Below are 22,496 nucleotides of genomic sequence, written 5' to 3'. Positions count from 1 at the left end.
TCATAGTTAACAACCGTAGAAAAATGTACCTGGAGTGAAAGGGTTCGAATCCCAACACCAAAAAATTTCCATTTATCTTGACATAATGGGATTGATCTTGTATATCACCATGAGTCTTATAATCAACCATGGTGTAAGGTGCAATAATTTCATCACGGTTCGTATTATCAACCATGGTGAAAGGTGTTACATATTTATATATAAGCAAAATTATATCTCGCTTCAGTACATAACAAATGTCTCTCTCAAAACAAATCCTTAACATCTCTTTCACTTGTCGCTCTAAAAAAGCATAAAATCTCGGTTAACCCCAAACTTATACAGCAAACTCGTCTTCTTCAAAGGGTTACCTTTGTTGCATCAAATCTTAGCAAATAGCTACCTTACAGGTTCGTTTTCACAACAGTTTATGTTTTAAAATCTGTTTATGTATTATTGTTTATATTTCAATAGCTTGTTTCATAATATTTAAAATTTATGCTTGTTTTAACTTTTAGGTAGGGATGATGAATGAAAAAAAGTCAACGAGGATGAAGCCAAAGTGAGCGCTGCAAACTTGTGTGAAAGACCCCAGAATGACATTCATTCAAAATTAACACAAGTCTATAACTCTCACTTCAACTTTATTCTCCTTTCATTGTGGATGTCATTATGGAATAGGTATGTTTCTGAAGCATTCTATGAGCTGATATGTTGTTGTTGTTGTTATTAATAAATGTTATATGTTGTATGTAGTTTATGTTGTATGTTGATGATTTTGTTGTTTTTAATAAGAGTCGTTTGTTGCATCTGGTAGGTTGTTTAAGGTTTGTTATTGATGAATGTTGATGTTAATGTTTTTTTTAAAAGATAAGTTTATTATATGTTATGTGGTTGATTGTTTTTCCAACCCCTTACCGAATATATAACTTTTTAGATTTCATTAGAAAATTATAATATGATAAATAAAGTTATATTAGAAAATAAGTTACACGTTCAATTCTATACAAGAATTCTTCCAGCCCGTTATCTGCATTTAGCTTTTTAACTGTTAGAACATGGTTTAATTCTTCTAGTTTTTCAACCGCCCATTTATCCACCTCTAATTTTGTTTGTGAAGTAAATAATATTTTGCAAAATGAATTAGAGGTGAAGAAATTGGAGGTTGGAAAACTAAGAGCGTTAAACCAAGTTCTAATTGTTAAAGTGAAAAATGTGGATAAGGAGTTAAAGATTTCTTGTTTAGCATTGAACGTGTAACTTGTTCTTCTAATATAACTTAATTTGTCATATTATAATGTTCTAGATCAGATTGGAAGGTTATATGTTTAGTGAGCATTGACAAAATAAGCATTCCACATGATTTATCATAAACTCAATATATATATATATATATATATATATATATATATATATATATATATATATATATATATATATATATATATATATATATATATATATATATATATATATATATATATATATCACAATACTTGTTTAGAATAACCGTTGTTAAACGTTATGCATTAAATAATACCACAACGATTGTTCAAAGTAACTATTGTGATAGGTAGCATAATACATAGCTTATAATCACGGGTGGATGACCGTGATGGAAAACAACATACATACAACCACCCCTTACCTCACAACGGTTGGCCATGCACGAAAATATCCCTTTTCCAACCGTTGTGAATGGCTTTTACATAGTAATGATATCAAAAAAAAACTATAGTAGGCGTGGGAGAAGGTCCCCAAATATCATAATGCACAAGATTAAATGGTGCAGGTAAAAATAGAAACTAAATAATCTTGAGACACTAGAGGACGTAATTTTCTAATAGAACTATGGGCAGGATGGCAATGCCAAGTTTGAATGGGTGAATCTTTGGAAGCGGTTCAAATGTTAGACTCGTGAGGAACATGCAGTTGAGTTATCTCAAATATCCTCCGATCTTACATCCAGTTCCAATGATTTGTTCCGTCAGTGTATCCTACACACGATATCCATAGGAACAAAAGGTAAGTTCATAACCAAGATAATTGGCCAATAGAGATAAGGTTAAAATTTAATTTAGGAATGAGATATATGTCAGTTAGACTTAAACTAGGCAGAGAGATAGAACCTTTGTGGCTTACATTCATAAGAGATCCATCAGTTGTGTGAATGGAACGGGTAATGTCATTTTTATAAAGGGAAGAAAATAAATTGGATGAGGATGTCATGTAGTTACAATAGGAAGAATGAAAATACATTTTAGAATTACCTAGTGTGGTAAAAAAAGCAGCAGAAGTATTACATGAAGGAAGAAATTGTCCAAGAAAATACTCAAGATCTATGACAGAGATGGTTGACTGAGAGTGTTAGAACAAGTTTGGTTCTACAACCATCCTTGAGATTTGATGATAACAAAGTGTAGAGAAAAATTTTATACTCTAACTATTTTTATGAGTATGCAGAAAATAGAAAACTGATTTTGACTCTGAAGACATCCAAAGGATAAAATCGTTTCTTTAAACAAGTTAACTTTGATGTGTCATGTAAACTATGATCTGTCAAAGTCAACGTTTATGAACAGTAAACTTTGTTGTTACAATCTATAGCTACCAGCTTATGAAAGTCTCAGAACCCTGATCTCCAAGACTCTGAAGTCTCATCAAGTTTTGAAGACAGACTCTGATCTCTACTGAAGCTTCATCAACTTGCATAAGAAGCCTCTGAGTAGAAGATTTGAATCAAAGGTCAACGACTGATTGATGTGACAAAAGTGAAAAAGAAAATTAACTTTCTATGTAAAATATTGTAATTTATACTAAAGAAGTTCCTTACATCCCATCATCCTCACCAACTCTCTGCTACAAGCGCCACTCTAATTTTGCATATGAAGTAACCTTCATTCAACATTTACATAGAGGATATACCAAATTCACCCTACAACTAATCAATATGCTCTTATATAAAAGGGTATTTGAATATTTGAAAAAGAAGAAGCAATGAATAAATATCAACGCTTACACTAAAAAACGAATACGTGAAAAGAGAAATATAAAATAAGTGTTCCTCACACTTATACACTTAACACATTTTCTCTGAATATCTTTGTTAACTGTATCTTTTTTTAAACTTGTGTATCTATTTTGTTGAAGCATCATGTAACCCAAAAATTTATTATCTTAACCTTTGGTTAATTTTCTTGAGAGACTAAGTTTTGTCAGAATTCTCAAGGTCATTGACAATTAGTATTTGAGTTGTTTTCCTTGAGAGACTAGGGTATAGTCATAATTTCTCAAGAACTGTTAGACTCTGTGTGTTTGAGTTGTTGTAATCAGATTGATTGTTGGATTAAGTCCTTATTGAGAAGGAAAAATCACTCAGGCAGATGGACTGGACTTTGCTTAGTTAACAATGATCCAAGATTAAAAAGTACTTATGTTGTTATCTTTATCATTATCTTTATTGTTTGATATATTGGGTGGAAAAAACTTTTAAAGTAGAAAACTCAATCCCTCTTGTGTTTCTTGCACCATCAATTAGCATCAGAGCTCTGATTATGGTTTTTGACTAATTTGTGTCAAACACTTAACCGTGTTAGATAAAAACACATTATGGCACAAGCAAACAATACTAAAGATCATTATTCTGCAAAACCTCAAATACTTGATGGAGAAAAGTTTGACTATTAGGAAGATAGAATCAAAAGTTTCTTCATAGGTTATGATGCTAACCTATGGAATATGGTGTTAGATGGTTACACACATCCTGTAGATACAAATGGTGTTAAGCTTGAAAGAAGCAAAATGGATGATCAACAAAAGAATAATCACAAGAATCATCATAGATCCAGAATTATACTGTTAAATGTTATTTCATACTCTGAGTATGAAAAGATAATAAATAGAGACTCTGCCAAGTCTATATTTGATTCTTTGAAAATGACTCATGAAGGAAATGAGCCATTTAAAGAGACTAAAGTCTTGGCTTTGATCCAGAAATATGAATATTTCAAAATGGAAGAGGATAAAATGATTGAGGAAATGTTCTCAAGACTTCAAACTCTTGTGTCTGGATTGAAAGTCCTAAATAAAGGATATACCACTTCAGACCATGTTAAGAAAATCATAAAAAGTCTTCCTAAGAAAGGAGATCAATTGTGACAACACGGAAAGTGTCAAAAGATTTGAACAAAACTGCTTTTGAGGAACTTATAAGTTCTTTAAGGAGTCATGAGATTGAACTTGAGGAGGATGAACCTCAGAAAAAGTTTAATTTATGGCTCTAAAATCCAAAGGTAAAAATGAGAAGGCCAAAGCTCTTCAAGCTGAAGAATAAGAGCCTGAAGAACTTCCAGAAGAAGAAGATAAGTTATTTGTACTCTCCGGAAGGGTTAACCAACTCTAGAAAAAAAGATAGACGAAGTTCATAGGCCACAAAAGAACAGGTGGACAAGTTGAGTCAACCTCTGGGAAAAAGAAGTCTGGAGCTGGCAAAGAAGTCACCTGCTCTGAGTGCAAGCAGCCATGATATTACAAAAATGATTGTCCCAAAATCACGACTAAGAGGAAATTATTTAGAAAGAAGAAAAAGGTTCTTATGGCGACCTGGGATGACTCATAAGCTTCAGAAGATGACTCTGAAGAAGAGAAGGCGCACATGGAACTGATGGCTAGCTAAGAAGCATCTAACATCTAACTCTAGATCAGAATCAAACTCCAATGATGTATTCTCCAATCTTACTTGTTTAGAAGTTGAGTCGTGTCTCCGTAAAATTCTTGAAATATTTCAGAGTATTCAGAATAGACACAAGGATCTAGAAAAAATCAATGTAGTTGACTCTGAAGCCCTAAGTGAGATGAAGAAACAAAATTCTATTTTGAAAGAAAAGTTTTATGTTCTTGGAAAATATAACTCTGCTATAAAAAGATAAAGTAAATAACTTGAAAAGGAGATTCTTTCATAAGCCCTTATAAACTCTGATGATGTCATAAAGAAATATGACATGGCTTTTTAATTATTTTTTTGCACAAAACAGAGACAAAACCAAAATGGCTTCCATGACCTATGGAGTAAGCATAAATGGTAAAAGAGGTCTTGGCTATGTGCCACCTAAACACAATAGGATCAAAGTTAAGTCTGAAAAAAGGCTACAAAACCAAAATCTCTATATTCCCATTTCACTTATGGGCACGCACATGATTATGCTGCACAAAACCCTCGAGTTAAAAAAAATCTAGGAGAACTAAAAAGAAAGCACCCAAAAGATATAGGTACCTAAAGATAAAACAATTTATGTTGTTGACATCCTTAGCAGTAGAGTTGAAACACCAGTCATGGTACCTGAACTCAGGATGCTCACGGCACATGGCGAGAAGAAGGCATATGTTCCAAAGTTTAGAACTTAAGCCTGGAGGCACCGTAGGGTTCAGAGGCAATCAAAAGGGTAAGATTATTAGGTCTGAAACTATTGGTAATGGCTCTCTCCTGTCTATAAATAACGTTTTACTTGTTAAAGGTTTAATGCATAACTTATTGTCCATAAATTAGTTAAATGACAATGGTCATGATACTATATTTAATCAAAAGTCTTGCAAAGCTATTAGTCAGAAGGATGACTATGTACTCTCCAATGGCAAGAGGAATAACAACACTTAAAAAATTAGACTTTCTGATTTAAAAAATCAAAATGTTAAGTGTCTCATGTTTGTTAACAAAGAGAAATGGACATGCATAGACGGTAAGACCATGTTAGCATGAGAAGGATCTCAATACTTAACAAGCTAAACTTAGTCAGGTGCCTTCTGAATCTAAAGTTTACTTCAGATGCTCTTTATGAAGCATGTCAGAAAGGCAATTTTTTAAAAACTTATTTCAAAACCAAAAATGTTGTTTCAACCTCTACGCCTTTGAAGCTTTTACACATTGACTTGTTTCGGCTTGTGAAAACAGCCTGTGTCAATGGTAAAAAGCATGGTTTAGTCATTTTTGATGACTACAACAGGTGGGCATGTGTGAAGTTTCTTAAACACAAGGATGAGTCACATGTTGTGTTTGCTACCTTCTACTCCCAAGTAAAAAATTAGAAAGACTTTAAGATTGTTAAGGTCAGAACTGATCATGGTAGAGAATTTGAATTGATGAACATGGCATTTCACATGATTTCTCTTTCCCTAGAACTCCTCGGAAGAATGGAGTTGTAGAGAGTAAAAATAGAACTTTACAAGAAATGGACAGAACCATGATCAATGAAACAAATATTGCAAAGTACTTATGGGAAGAAACAGTTAACACAACATGTTACATTCAAAATAGCAAATGTATAAGACACATTCAGGGTAAGACTCCCTATGATCTGTAGAAAAAAAACCTAACATTTAACATTTTCATCCTTTTAGATGTTCTTATTTTATTTTGGACGCTAAAGAGAACTTAAAAAAGTTTGATTCCAAAGCACAAAAATGTATCATGTTAGAATACTATGAACCCTCAAAACGCTACAAAGTATAAAACACTAAAACAAGAATTTTTTAGGAATCAATTCATGTTAAGTTTGATGATAAGCCTTACTTTGACAAGTCAGATCTAGTTGAAAATTTTGCAGATCTGGATATTAGCTACCCATTTCCTAAAATCAAGGAATATGAAGTTAAAGAATCTAAGGAGTATCAACACAAAGTTGATCAACCTGAGCCATGAGTTGTTTCCTCTCAAGCACCTCTAAGGAAACAAAGGAAGAGTTCTTCACATCCTAAGGAATTGATTCTAGGTGATAAATCAAAATGCATCAGAACCAAATCTTCATTTAAAGCTTTTGAAGAAATTCTCTTGGGATTAATGTATTTGGTAGAACCTACTTCCATTGATGAATCACTTCCGAACACATATTGGATTATGGTTATGCAAGAAGAGTGAATCAATTATCTAGAAAAGATGTATGAGATCTTGTGCCCAGACCCAAGGGAATCCATGTTTAATGGAACCAAATGGGTCTATAGAACCAAGTTGAATGAGCAAGGAGAAGTGGTAAGAAAGAAATCCAGATTGGTTGCACAAGGCTATATTCAACAAGAGGGAGTTGACTATACTAAAACCTTTTCACTAGTGGCCACGTTAGAGTCTATTTATCTCTTAATTTCCTTTGTTGTAAATCATAACATCACACTATATCATATAGATGTTAAAAGTACATTTTTGAATGGCTAACTACTGAATAAGTTTATGTACATCAACCTCTTGGTTTTGAAAATCACAAAAATCCATATTTTTTTTACAAACTCAAGAAATCTTTGTATGGTCTGAAACAAGCTCCTAGAGCATGGTATGAAAGACTAGTCAATTTTCTTCTGAAAAATGATTTTACAAGAGGGAAGGTAGATACAACTTTGTTTTGTAAAACATTCCAAAACGATATCTTAGTTATGCAAAAAAAATTGATGATATTACTTTCAGATCTGCTAATGCAACTATTTGCAAAGAATTCTCTAAGTTTATGCACGTAGAATTTGAGATAAGTCTGATGGGAGAACTAAAGTTCTTTTTGGGGATTCAGATCAACCAAAATTCAGAAGGAACATATATCTATCAAACCAAATATACAAGGGAACTTCTGAAGAAGTTTGACTTGTCAAAGTGTAAACCAGCCAAGACTTCAATGCATCCAACATGCATTCTGAAGAAAGATGAAGGCAAACAGGTAGAACAAAAGGTATATAGAGGTATGATTAGATCTCTCTTATACTTGACTATCTCTAGACCTGATATTTTATTCAGCATATTTCTTTGTGCTAGATTTCAATCAGATCCTAGAGAATCCCACTTAGCAGTTGTTAAGAGGATCTTTAGATATCTGAAAGGTAATACTAATCTTGGTTTGTTTTATAGAAAATCCAAAGATTGCAAGTTAGTAGGTTATTTTGATGCAGACTATGCTGGAGATAGACTAGAAAGAAAGAGTACTAGTGGAAGTTGCCAGTTTCTTGATGATAATCTCATTTCTTAGTCCAGCAAGAAGCAATTAGCAATAGCTTTGTCAATAGCAGAGGATGAATAAATTGCATCATCTGGTTGTAGCACTCAGATTCTCTGGATAAAAATTCATCTAGGAGATTATCAACTATGTGAGAGTAATATTCCTATTCTTTGTGATAATACTTCTGGAATTTTCTTATCTAAGAATCCTATTTTGCACTCCAAAACTAAACACTTTGAAATCAAACATCATTTTATAAGATATTATGTTTAGAAGGGTGTGATAAAATTAAAATTTATAGATACATACCATCAACGGTCTGACATCTTTACAAAACCCCTTGCTAAAGATAGATTTGTTTTTATTATGAGAAATTTGAAAATGGAACTTTGTCCAAAATAAAGTAAAATCTATTTATTATGTGTGGACTCTGAAGAGTAAAATTTGACTATGAGATGTATTGGCTCTAAACAATTATCCCTATGAAGTTATGAAGCTCTTTGGGTCAGAAAGTCCAAATTCAGAACCCTTTTGGAATTTTTTGTCTTCTGGACTCTAAGCACTTAATATTAGCACATGAACACATTCCAGATCAAAGAAGAAACAAGTTAGAGGACAAAAGCATAGCATATGTATTCCTTGGAGTAAGCAAAGAGTCCAAAGCATATAGACTCTTTGATCCGACCACACAAAAAGTTGCATAAGTCGTGATGTTATATTCAAGGAAAATGTAGGTTGGCATTGGAAGATAAACAAGGATGAAGGAAGCTCGGATGTCTTGGAGTATGGTGACAATGATAAAAAGGAAGAAAATGATGGGGGCTGAACTGGAAGGAGGGAACAATTCATTAAACTCATGTGGTGAAATCAATCTAAACTCTCAAGCAGAAAGGCCAAAGGATAACATAAAAAACCAACTTGGATGTCAGAATATACTTATGGGGAGGGACTTTCTAAAGAAGAAGAAGAAGATGTTGTAGTGAGGATGATGTCAGAGGATGACCCAGTGACCTACCATGAGGCTGTAAAAAGTAAGAAATGGAGAGATGCAATGGAGAAAGAAATTGACTCCATAGAAAGGAATGACATATGAAGTCTATGTAATTTTCCGAAAGGTGTTAAACCAATCGGAGTCAAATGGGTGTTCAAGAAAAAACTAAATGAAATTGGAGAGATAAAAAAGTACAGAGCAAGGTTAGTTGCCAAAGGATATGCACAACAATACAGAATTAACTATACAGAGGTATTCGCTGCAGTTGCTCGACTGGATATAATCAGGCTCATCCTAGCAACTGCTGCACAGAATAAATGGGAGGTGTTTCAGTTAGATGTGAAAGTTCTTTTCTTCAAAGAGATCTTGAAGAAGAGGTATACGTACAACAACCTTTGGGTTTCGAGAAGCAAGATAAAGAGGATAAGGTGCATAAGCTCAACAAAGCATTGTATGGACTCAAACAGGCACCAAGACCATAATACAGTCGGATCGAAGCATACTTTTCTTGTGAAGGATTTAAACGGTGCTTCTACGAACATACACTCTTTACAAAAGCAAAGGAGGGTGGTAAGCTTTTAATTGTGAGTCTTTATGTAGATTATTTGATTTACACTGGAAATGATAAAACTATGTGGGAAAATTTTAAGATCTCAATGATGCATGAGTTTGATATGTCTGACTTGGATAAAATGAGGTACTTCTTGGGAGTTGAAGTAATTCAAAATAAGAATGGAATTTTCATATGCTAGCGAAAATATGCTTGAGAAGTGTTAGCTCGATTTGGAATGGAGAATAGTAATGTAGTGGGAAATCCTATTGTGCCAGGGACAAGGCTTTGCAAGGATGAAGAAGGGCAAAAAGTTGATTCAACAATGGTTAAACAAGTTAGTGGTAGTCTTATGTACTTAATATCAACACGACCAAATATAATGTATGCGATGAGTCTCATTAGCATGTTTATGTCTTCTCCAACAGAGGCACATTGGAATGCAGTAAAGACGATTCTTCGATACCTTAAAGGAACACTGGAGCTGGGAATATTTTACATGAATGAAGGAATGACTAATTTAATAGCATACATAGATAGTGATTTTGCAGGGGGGTCTCAATGACAGGAAGAGTACATCTGGATTCGTGTTTTAGCTTGGAAAAGGAGTTGTCTCTTGGTCTTCAAAAAAATAACCTATTCTAACCTTGTCCACAGTGGAGGCCGAATATATAGTCGCTGCATCTTGTGCTTGTCAATGCATTTGGCTGAGAAAATTGCTTGAAAATCCCGGTCATATGGTAGAGGGAAGCAGTGTAATCAATTGTGATAATAGCTTAACTATACAGCTTTCAAAAAATTCAGTGTTCCATGGAAAGAGTAAACATATAGATTTGAAGGTTCACTTCTTAAGGGACTTGGTGACCAATGGAACAATAATATTGAAGCATTGTAGAATGCATGAGCAGATAGCAGATCTTATGATAAAGCCGATAAAGATGGAACAATTCTTAAAGCTTCGAGATATGATAGGAATGGTTGAAGCACCAAAAGTAAACCAAATGCTACTGCATTTTAGTTTAAAGGAGGGGTTGAAGGGTTTTACTTTTACTGTCAGTTAATAAAAGGCCGGTAGAATAGGTCTCAAACTTAATTTTTGTTTTGTTTCCATAATTTTAGCTATAGCTTATTTATTTCCTTGGTTTTAGGAGTATTCTGTTTGGATTCTGTTTTGCAAAGGCTATTTAAAAGCCTGATTTCAAATGAATAAAGCATCAAAGTATTTCCTTTGCATTGTCAAAGAAGAAGAAAATTAGGAGAAGAAACACAATAAACACAATACTAATATAAAATGTTCCACTTTTCTCTTTCTTTTTATTGTAATCAAATTCTATTCCTATTCTATAAAAACCAAAAACTCACCTACAAGATTACCTTTAATAGGAAATCTTCATCAAATTGGTTCATTCCCTCACCATTCATTTTACGCTATTTCCAAAAAATATGGTCCTTTCATGCAAATGTATTTTGGTAAAGTTCCAATTCTCGTTATCTCGTCAGCTGAAGCAGCACGCGAGATAACCAAAACTTATGATCATGTCTTTGCAAACAGACCCCCCAAGATCAATTACGACATTATTTTATATAATTTCAGAGATGATTCATCTGCTACATATGGAGAGTATTGGAGACAGTTGAGAAGCATTTGTATGTTACATCTTCTCAATGCCAAGAGGGGTAAATCTCTCTGTGTTGTGAGGGAGGAATAACTTATTTTAATGATGGATAAAATAAGAGATTACTCTTCAAAATCGTTACCTGTGAATTTAATCGAGTTGATTGCGTCGAAAACTAATGATGTGGTTTGTAGGGCTAATTTGGGAAATAAGTATAGTGGCGAAAGTGGAACGGGATTTGTCAAGTTAATGATGGATTTTACTTAGTTGCTTGGTACTTTTATGGTTGGGGACTATGTTCCCAGCCTTGATTGGATGACACGTCTTTCTGGATATTACTTAAGAGCAAAGAAAATGGCTAAACAATTTGACGATCTTTTGGAGGGTGTAGTTGAGGAACGTTTCAATAATCTGAAAGACGATAATGAAGAACAGGCTTATTCGGTTGATGCTTTCTTTGGATCCAAAGGACAGAATCACTCGGTTTTCCTATTGACCGAACAACCATAAAGGCTTTGTTATTGATAAGTGTCTCTCTAGTATTTGTTATTACAAAAAATTTACTTTTTAAATTCATTCAAGAATTAATGTATTTGAACTACATATGGACCTGATATACTTTTTTTATATAAAGGACATGTTTGTTACGGGTACAAACACGATATCAACTTTGCTAGAGTGGGAAATGCTTGAAGAACCCACACATGATGAAGAGACTAAAAGAAGAAGCAAGGAGAGTGGCTAACGAAAGAACATACATAACAAAAGACTATTTGAGTAACATGAAATACTTAAAGGCGCTTGTTAAAGAAGCACTGCGGGTGTATATCCACCGATTCCACTGCTAGTCCCACGAGAAAGTGACAGAAGGAAGCAAATCTTTTCGTAACTTCTGTATATTTCATTAGAGTACATCCTTGGTCTTTATATAGACTCAGAAACTTCAGCTATTCTAGGAAACATAATTATTAGTAAATACTATTAATTGGCCACTATCTCTTGACCTTACAACTACAACAGACTCTTAATCTCTCCACTAACTTATTAATAGAAACCCATTAACTATAACATTAAAGTTTATTCAACAAAACTCCTCTGTAAACTTAAATGTTTCTTCTATTCATCATGCTTATCAATTTCTTGCCTCTGTCGAAGATTTCTTTTGATGGTGGTTTTGTGAAAATGTCTGCTGCTTGATCCTTACTTGCTACATGCTTCAATTCGACATTTCCTTCCTTCACGTGTTCTTGAATGAAGTGGAAGCGAACGTCAATGTGTTTGCTCCTTTCATGGTTTACTGGATTCTTTGCTAAATCAATTGTTGACCTGTTGTCAACTTGTATTGTTGTTGCACCTTTCTGTTTTAGCTCCATTTTACTCATCAATCTTCTGAGCCATATTGCATGACAAACGCACCAGGATGCTGCTACATATTCTGCTTCACATGTCGAAAGTGTTACTATTGGTTGCTTTTTAGAAAGCCAAGTGAATGCAGTATTTCCCATGAAGAACACATATCCAGAAGTGCTTTTTCGATCGTCTATGTCTCTGCACCAATCAATGTCAGAGTAACCAACCAACTTGTATTTGTCTGAATTCGAGTAGAACATCCCAAGTGACACTGTTCCTTGGATGTACCTCAGAATTCGCTTCAATGCTTTCCAATGTGTGTAAACTGGCTCCTTCATGAATCGACTTACAATGCCTACACTTAATGAGATATTTGGTCTTGTACATGTGAGATAGTGAAGACTTCCTACCAAACTTTGATATTTGCCTGCTTTGACACGTTCTCCTCCATCAAATTTCGACAACTTTGTTCTTGGTTCCATTGGCGTCGAAGCCGGATTACAATTTTCCATCTTATATCTTTTCAAGATTTCTTTTGCATATTTTTCTTGCGAGATGAAGACTCCTCTTTCTTCTTGTCGAACCTCCAGACCAAGAAAGAATCTCATCAGGCCTAAGTTTGTCATCTCGAATTCACGTGTCATTGTGCTTTTGAATTCTTCTATCATTTGATCATTACTGCCCAGAAAAATAAGATCATCGACATAGAGAGCAACAAGTAATACATTCCTTCCATTTTTCTTCACATAGAGGGCATGTTCGTACGGACATTGCTCGAACCCGTTCTCCTTGAAATATGTGTCGATACGTGTGTTCCATGCCCGCGGTGCTTGCTTCAGCCCATATAGCGCTTTCTTCAATTTCAGTACCTTCTTCTCTTCTCTAGCTTTCATGTACCCAAGTGGTTGTTCAACATAGACTTCTTCTTCGAGTACACCATTTAGAAAAGTTGTTTTGACATCCATTTGAAATATTGGTCATTTGAATTGAGCAACTTGAGATATGAGTAATTGAATTGTCTCCATTCTTGCAACAGGTGCAAATACTTCGTCATAATCAACTCCTGCTTTCTATTTGTATCCCTTCGCAACAAGTCTCGCTTTGTATGGTTCTATTTCTCCTTGAGCGTTCATCTTTTTCTTGAATACCCACTTTACACCAATGGGTTGACTACCTTTTGGCAATTCAACTAGCTCCCAAGTGTTGTTGTGGTTAATCGCCCTGATCTCTTCATCCATAGCACTTTTCCACTTCTTGTCTTGTACTGCTTCTTCAAAACTGATGTTTTCAGCATCTGCCAAGAGACATACAAGGTGCACTTCACTTGTCGAATCATACAGATCTTGCAAACTTCGCATTCTGGGTTGTGGAGGTTCATCTTCATTGTCAGAGTCTTCAAGTTTTGTTGAAATGTTTGGTGGTACAGCGACAGATGATTCTTCAATTTCGACAATAACTTCTGTCGAACTGTTCCAGTCCTACTTACTTGCTTCGTTTATTCGAACGTCTCTACTCACTATCACCTTCTTTCTTATGGGATCGAATAGCTTGTACCCTTTTGTTTTCTCATCATACCCAATGAGTATGTATTTCTGACTTTTGTCTTCAAGCTTCGTTCTTCGTTGATCTGGTACGTGTGCATAAGCCACACTACCAAATACTTTGAGATGAGAAACTGTTGGCTTCTGTCCGCTCCACGCTTCTTGTGGTGTTTGATCTTCTAACTTCGAATGTGGACATCGATTCTGAACATAAATGGCACATTGTACAACTTCTGCCCAAAATTCCTTTGGTATGTTCTTGCTTTTAAGCATTGAACGAACCATGTCAAGGACTGTTCGATTCTTCCTTTCAGCCACCCCATTTTGTTGTAGGTGAGTATGCTGCAGTTAGAAATCTCCTTATGCCTTGCTCTTCACAATACTTCATAAAGGCTGTCGAAGTATACTCACCACCTCTATCAGATCGAACTGCTTTAATGTGTCTGTCGGTTGCCTTCTCCACCATTACTCTGAACCTTTTGAACACCTCGAATGCTTCAGACTTTTCTTTCAAGAAATAAACCCATGTCTTCCGTGAGTAATCATCGATAAAGGAAATAAAGTATCTTTTGCTACTGAAAGATTCTGGCGTGATTGGCCCACATATGTCGGTGTGAATCAATTCAAGGATATGCTTAGCTTGATATTCTGCCTTCTTTTGAAATGAAGTTCTTTTTTGTTTGCTAAGCACACATTCTTCACAGGACTTTCCTTCATAATCCATATCTGGTAGTTCATGCACCATGTTCTTTTTCGCCAACCTTTTTAAACCAGCATGATGTAGATGACCAAAGCGTAGATGCCATAGTGACGTTTTGTCTTCGACACTTACTTGTAAACATTTTTCTCGAACGTTTATCAGATTCAGTTTGTACGTTCGATTTCTCTCCATTTCGACACGAGCAATCAGATGTCCCAGTTTGTCCTTCAAATGCAGTATCCGTTCTTTCATAAGTATCGAATAACCTTTTTCTGTAAGTTGTCCCAAACTCAAGATGTTGGTCTTAAGATTTGGTACATAATAAACATCTTGAATTGATCCAATCAACCCATCCTTCTGCAAGTAACGAATTGTTCCCTTGCCTTCGACCTTCACTTTCGATGCATCTCCGAAAGACACATTTCCATCTTCAATCTTTCTCATTTCTTTAAACAAGTGTTTGTGACCACACATATGATTACTTGCTCCTGAGTCAAGATACCAAACATTGTCATTTGAGTTAATCTCATTTTGAGCCATCAAGAGAAAACCTTCATTTGCTTCAGCTTCCAAAGTTAGATTGGTTGTTTCTTCTACCTTCTTTTCGATTCGACAATCTTTTGCAAGATGTCCCACTTTATCACAGTTATAGCATTTGAATGAGTTGCAATCCTTCGCATAATGACCATACTTCCCACACTTGTAGCATTCAAAGTTGGAATGGTTCGACCTACCACCTCTTTGACCACGTCCTCTGCCACGCCAATTTTGCTGGCTCGACTGTCCTCTCTCGAAGTTGCTGCCTCTACCACTTCAACCACTGTCACGTCCTCCACGACCACGTCCTCTTCCTCGAAAATTTTGAGAAAAGAGTACCTTTTCGTCTTTTATTTTCTCCTTGGTTTGATTTGCGTCCTCTACTCCTTCTTCCTTCTTTTTCATCTTACGTTGTTCGTGTGCTTCGAGGGAACCAGCGAGCTCTTCGACTGAGAGCGTTGAAAGGTCCTTCGACTCTTCTATTGCACACACAATATTCTCAAATTTATCTATTAAAGATCTCAAAATCTTTTCAACAACTCGTGCATCAGTTACTGTTTCGCCATTTCTGGTGAGTTGGTTCACCGCCTTTTGTACACGCGTGATGTAGTCAGATACATTTTCTGACTTCTTCATCTGCATCCTCTCCAATTCGCCACGAAGAGTTTGGAGTCGAACTTGATTTACTCGATCTGCTCCTTTGAACACTTTCTCTAGCGTGTCCCACGCTTCTTTCGACGTAGTCGAACCGACAATCTTTTTGAAGCCTGATTCATCAACAGCCCTAAACAGCATGTATAGTGCCGTTTTATCCTTTGATCGCATGTCTTTCAACGCCTTGTTTTGAGCTGTCGTATATCCCACAATATCTGTTGGTTCTTCAAACCCATCTTTGGTCACCTCCCACGCGTCTAGAGATCCAAGAAGAGCTTTCATTTGGATACTCCAGTTTTCGTAATTTAACTTCGTTAGACGTGGCAACGGCATTTGATTCAACATGTTTGTCATTAGCTCTGATGCCAATTTGACAGAAGGAAGCAAATCTTTTCGTAACTTCTGTATATTTCATTAGAGTACATCCTTGGTCTTTATATAGACTCAGAAACTTCAGCTATTCTAGGAAACATAATTATTAGTAAATACTACTAATTGGTCATTATCTCTTGACCTTACAACTACAACAGACTCTTAATCTCTCCACTAACTTATTAATAGAAACCCACTAACTATAACATTAAAGTTTATTCAACATAAAGTAGACAAGATGTGAAAGTAAACGGTTATAACATAAAGGCTGGGACAAGAGTGTTTATCAATGCATGGGGAATTGAAGAGATCCAAGATATTGGGATCAACCAGATGAGTTCATGCCGGAGAGATTCTTGGATACTTCGGTGGATGTAAAAGGAATTGACTACCAGTTGATTCCGTTTGGATCAGGGAGAAGAGGTTGTCCTGGACTAGTGTATGGTATGGCTGCTAATGATCTTGTGTTGGCGAACATTATGCATCAGTTTAACTCGGAGTTGCATGGTGGTGCTGAGGCGAAGGTGGATATGTCTGAAGCATTTGATTTTACTGTGCATAGAAAGTTTCCTCTTATGGTATATGCAGCCGTTTCTAATGAGAAGTGAATGAATCAATAATAATTTGAATAATTTGTCTAGCAACCCTTGTCTTTTATGGGTCCACCCGTGGTTTTAAATTGCGGACCGCATCACCTAATGCAATCGCAATATTGTGGTTGCGGTGTCCGCATCAGGCCGCAATTGCGGTGTGATTGTAAATTACACTAAAAACCGCATCATAACGTTGCATCGGTCGTATCATAATACTGTAACAACCATATTTGTCCGCATCGGACCGCATTAGCCTGCAACATATTACGCATTATTTGAAAAAATTACTTGGTATACCTTCCTTCCTATTTATATCTTAGATTAAAGGTGTCTTTTAAAAGGATTAGAAAAATTCAGAGAGAGAGAGAGAGAGAGAGAGAGAGAGAGAGAAGAGAGAGAGAGAGAGAGAGAGAGAGAGAGAGAGAGAGAGAGAGAGAGAGAGAGAGAGAGAGAGAGAGAGAGAGAGATGAAACCTAATATAACTAGTAAAGTATATAATTTTATATTAAATAAAAAATAAATTCACGCTGCAACGACTGCAATCCGCATTGTAACCGTCGTAATAACCACATCCGCAGTGACTGCAACAACATCTCAGCCGCAACCGCAATTTAAAATCATGAATCCATCCTTAATTTTAAATATTCCATTAATATATTAATATATATTAAACATAGATTTGTGACTATATACACGTATGTGTATATGTTTGTCTTTGAATTTTTTTAAATTTAAATAAATTTAAATAAATTACATTTGAGACTCCATATTAATGTATACAACATTTATAAATAAATTAGAAGTATAGTATAAATGAAAGCAACTCAGAATATAGAAATACAAAAAATTTATAAAATACCAAAATATATAGTTGTAAACAAAATCCAAAACCCCAGCAACAAAATTAAAATTAAAGAGCTGAGATCAGACAAGACCCTAAAAAAAAACCATGTTGCTTCCTCTAACCATGAGATGATTGGATGAATTTAGCTTAAGTGGCCCCATCAGGCTGCTGCCTAACTGGGATTCAAAAAAAATATTTTTGATTGATCTTATTAATTCTTCATAAGTATTTTTATTAATTTAAAAATTATCAATATTATTTCAAAATTTATTATATAATTTAAATATTACTTAAAGATATTAGATATTATATCATTTTTTATCTTGTAAATTGACTGATATATATATATATATATATATATATATATATATATTATATATATAATATATATATATATATATAATATATATATATATATATATATATATATATATATATATATATATATATATATATAATATATATATCCCAAGCCAAGGGGCTGCTGGCCATACAATTTCAAGTTAAGCAAATCAATATGGATACACATCAAAATCATGTGACCTGAACCTACACCCACCATTAGGAATTAGCATTTGTTTGACCTAGCAAATAAGGCAGGAATCTTTGTTAATAAGAATGAGTTAAATATAGTTAATTACAGTATATAATATACAATTTGGTTTGGAAATCAATATTCAAACTAGTAATGTATTTCTACAAAAAATTTACATCAATACTTAACCGTATTTTTTATAAGAAAATATTTATAAAAATATCTTTTTATAAATAAAAAATATTTTTTAAATTAATTTTGTAACACAAATATAAAATTTATCATTAATTAATTTTATTATTGAACTAACCACAAAAATATATATTATTAACCACATAATTTACGTATAACATATTAATCAATTTCATTATTTCATAATCAATAAAATACATATTGTTAATCGAGCTTTGACATTAATATATAATTCGGTTAATAAGTTTTTAAAAATAAAAAAAATAAATAGTAAAATAAAATTGGTTAATATTAACCAATTTTATAAAATTGATAAGGTCAAGAAATAGGGGGACCTTATAAATTGGCAGGAGCTAGAGGAAAAAGTGTTGTATCAAAGAGCTAAGCTGGAATGATTGAAAATGGGGGATGGAAATAATAAATACTTCCATACTGCAATTAAGGCTAGAAATAGTTGCAACAGTATGCGATTGATGCAGAAGAAGGATGACACATATCTGAATAATTTTGAGGAGGTTGAAAGAGAGGTGATGGAGTTTTATAGTAACCTAATGGGAAAAGCCGATAGTTATTTAGATGGTATGGATATCACTGTGTTGCGAAATGGACCCCAACTAAGCAATGAGAAAAAGAGAAATCTGACTACTGCTATCACAAAGGATGAGATTGAGAAAGCTCAAAATAATATATAGGAGACCTGAAGGCTCCAGACATTGATGGTTATGGTGCATACTTCTTCAAGAAAGCTTGGAACATTCTAAAATATGATATGGTGAAAGCATTCCAAGACTTCTTTGTAAGTGGGCTTATTTATAAAGTTGCTAACTGCATCTTAGTGACTTTTATCCTTGAGAGTAAAGAGGCAAAAACCATTAAAGAGTATAGACCTATGTCTTGCTGCAGTACGGTATACAAGATAATCTCTAAAATCCTTACTGCTAGGATGGGTAGAGTGATAAAGAGTATCAGTGGACCTAATCAAGTTGCTTTTGTGTCGGGTCAGGGGTTTCATAACCACTTTATGCTAACGTATGAGCTTATAAAGGGATATAATATGAAGGTTGGTACTCTTAGATGCATGTTGCAAATGGACATCCAACAAGCGTATGATACGTATGATACGGTTGATTAAAGGGCTATGAAGTGTATTCTGACTGAAGTGAGTTTCCCGATTTAGTTTACTAGGTGGATCATGACTACTGTTACCTATGTGTCCTATCACTCCAATATAAACGAAGAGTATACCAAACTAATGCAAGCTAAAAGAGGATAACGTCAAGGAGATCCAATATCCCCTTTGTTGTTTGTTATTGTGATGGAGTATTTGAGTATATGTGTTCATAAAATGCAGGAAAATAATAATTTCAACCATCATGCTAAGTGTGAAAAATTGGGCCTCACAAATCTTATCTTTGCTGATGACTTATTGTTGTTTACTAGAGGTGATGCAAGATCTCTTGAGATAATGATGAATAATTTTGACAAGTTCTCCAAGTCCACGGGCCTCAAAGTTAACCCTGCCAAATGATGCATTTATTTTGGTGGGGTGGACCATCATATGAAAGAAAATATCAAGAAGATTATGAATTTCAAGGAGGGCAACCTTCCTTTTAGGTATCTTGGAGTTCCTATGACTAGAAAAAAGTTAGCTTTCAAGGATTACATGAAGTTGATTGATAAAATTGTTGAGAGAATTACACACTTGAGTTCTAGATTACTTAGTTATGTAGGTCGTACAACTCCTCAAAAGTGTCATCTTTGCTAAAATGAATTATTGGATGCAATGTCTGCCTTTCCCTAAGTTTGTGATTCATAAAATTGAGTCCATTTGTCGTACCTTCATGTGGATGGGGGTACTAAGAAAATTCGAAAAGCTTCTATTGCTTGGAAGAAGATTTGCATCCCGAAGAGTCATAGAGGTCTTAACATCATTGACCTTGAGGTCTGGAACAAAACCAATATGCTAAAGCTTTTATGGAACTTAAGTGGGAAATCAGATGGTCTTTGGGTGAAGTGGGTGCATGCCTACTACTTGAAGAACAACTTGATCATGGAGACTGAAGTGCGGAATAATTTCTCTTAGATTATGAAATACATCTTAAAGAAAAGGGATTGTATTCAGAATCTTCAATCTTGGAAGGATGTGTTGCAAAGCCAAAAGTGGAGTATGAGGAAGATGTATAAAGAGTTGCATAGTAGCACCTAGCGCATTAATTGGAAGACGTTAGTTTATGGTAACAAGACCTATATCTCTAATTACCTTGTGGATTTCTTTCCATGAGAGACTTGCGACGAAAGCGAGACTGCATAAAATTGGTTTGATTGACAACTTAAAGTGTTATTTTTGTAATGATACTGAAACCCAACAACACATGTTTTTTAAGTGTAAGGATCTAAAAGCCATTTGGGAGAAAATGCTTAAGTGGATTCAGGTGCACCATAATTCGGTTGTTGGAGCCATGAGTTTAGTTTGATAATACAAAATATTAAATGTAAAGGGAATCGTACAATTATTCTTAAGTTGGCAGTGGCGGAGAGCATTTATGAAACTTGGCGCTATAGGAATGATACGAGTTTTGAAAATGTTGTTCATAATAAGAGTATTGCAGAGAAAGTCATAGATACAATAGTTTATAGAGGGTGGAGTAATAGGAAACTTATGGCTCACATAGCTAGATTAATGTTTAACTAGTGTCGTGGGTCTTTTGTTTTGTCTTTTTTGATTCTTGTGGGCTAAATCCTAACGATTGCCTTGTGTATATCGTTTTATGAATTAATCTAAGTTATCATTGGTTCAAAAAAAAGTAGTGAAAATTGATTAATTATCTATAAGTAAAATATGTGATTAATAACGTATATTTTTATGGTTGATGCAACAATAATTAGTTAATGACAAATTCTTATATTTGTGTTACAAAATTATTTTTTTAATAATTAAAAAGAAAAATAGTTTTTTTAAAATATTTATTTTTTAATATTGTTCATCATATTACAATATAAATACGATGAAGAATGTTGAATGTAAATATTGGTGTAGGAAAAGAGTATAGAAATAACATTACTCAATTCCTATTATCTTTTTTGAGTTTTTTAAATTTCATATATGATACATATTGTGTATTGAATTTCTAATAGCATAAAACACATAATAATAAAATATTGAGGGCATATTAGATGAGCTACCACGCGAGTTTAAAATTTGTCACGGTTAAAAAGTGTCTAAAAATGACCTCGTAAAACATTTTTCATGGTTAAACTATGAAAAAATAGAGCCTCGATTTATTTTTCCATAGTTAAACCATGGTAAACATACACGAGGCCTCTAAAAACTTAACAAGACCTTGAAGATTAGATTTGTTTTGTAAAATAAGTATTTGATAAACATATAGTACATAACAACGTTTTAAAATAGTGAGCAATTTGTTGGCTTAAATGCACTTTAGGTCCCCATAGTTTGGGTGTTTTAAACTATTGATCCCCCTATTACAAAACCTAAATTTTTGGTCTCTGAATTTTACTTTCTTTGGGATTTTTGTAGTCCCCATCCACTTTTGCATATGTGGTAATGACTAGGATTTAAAAATTATTTTTAATTACGTGGAATCACTTACTAGGATAATTTATTTTTTAATACTTTTTTTACATAAATAATAATTTAAATTTTTATTTAATAAATTAATTAATTAAATTTTGGGAAGCATTCAGGATCTAAAGCCCATTTTATTACAACATATGTTCAATTCTCAAAGATCCACGTTCATCTCAAGACACTTATGCAATAACCTCCACATGTTCAAGCTTTATAAACCCTTATATTATACTAGGAGAAAACGATGTGGAACTCAATCTTTGTCATGACACTCAAGACACTAAATAGTTTCAGCAGCCAAACAACTCTACGCAATTAATAATTCCAGCATCCAAACAAGACACTAGATAATGTATTAAATTTGCTTTGTCTTCACTATATTCAGTTCAACATTATTAAAAATATAAAAGATACATACTAGTTTGTAATTTCTTCATATCCATTTAAATCAAAGTTAACCAACAAATAAGAACAATATAAATCAAT

At 34.1% G+C, this 22,496-nt stretch overlaps 1 pseudogene; it reads left to right on the top strand.

Moving 5' to 3' along the window:
• Nucleotides 1–10,941: 10,941 nt before the first annotated feature.
• Nucleotides 10,942–16,865, top strand: LOC127136341 (cytochrome P450 736A117-like; annotated as a pseudogene).
• The last annotated feature ends 5,631 nt before the right edge of the window (nucleotides 16,866–22,496 follow it).

The sequence above is a fragment of the Lathyrus oleraceus genome, chromosome 4 (assembly GCF_024323335.1).
Source record: "Lathyrus oleraceus cultivar Zhongwan6 chromosome 4, CAAS_Psat_ZW6_1.0, whole genome shotgun sequence".
NCBI lineage: Eukaryota > Viridiplantae > Streptophyta > Magnoliopsida > Fabales > Fabaceae > Lathyrus > Lathyrus oleraceus.
This window is presented reverse-complemented; position numbering and strand designations above follow the sequence as displayed.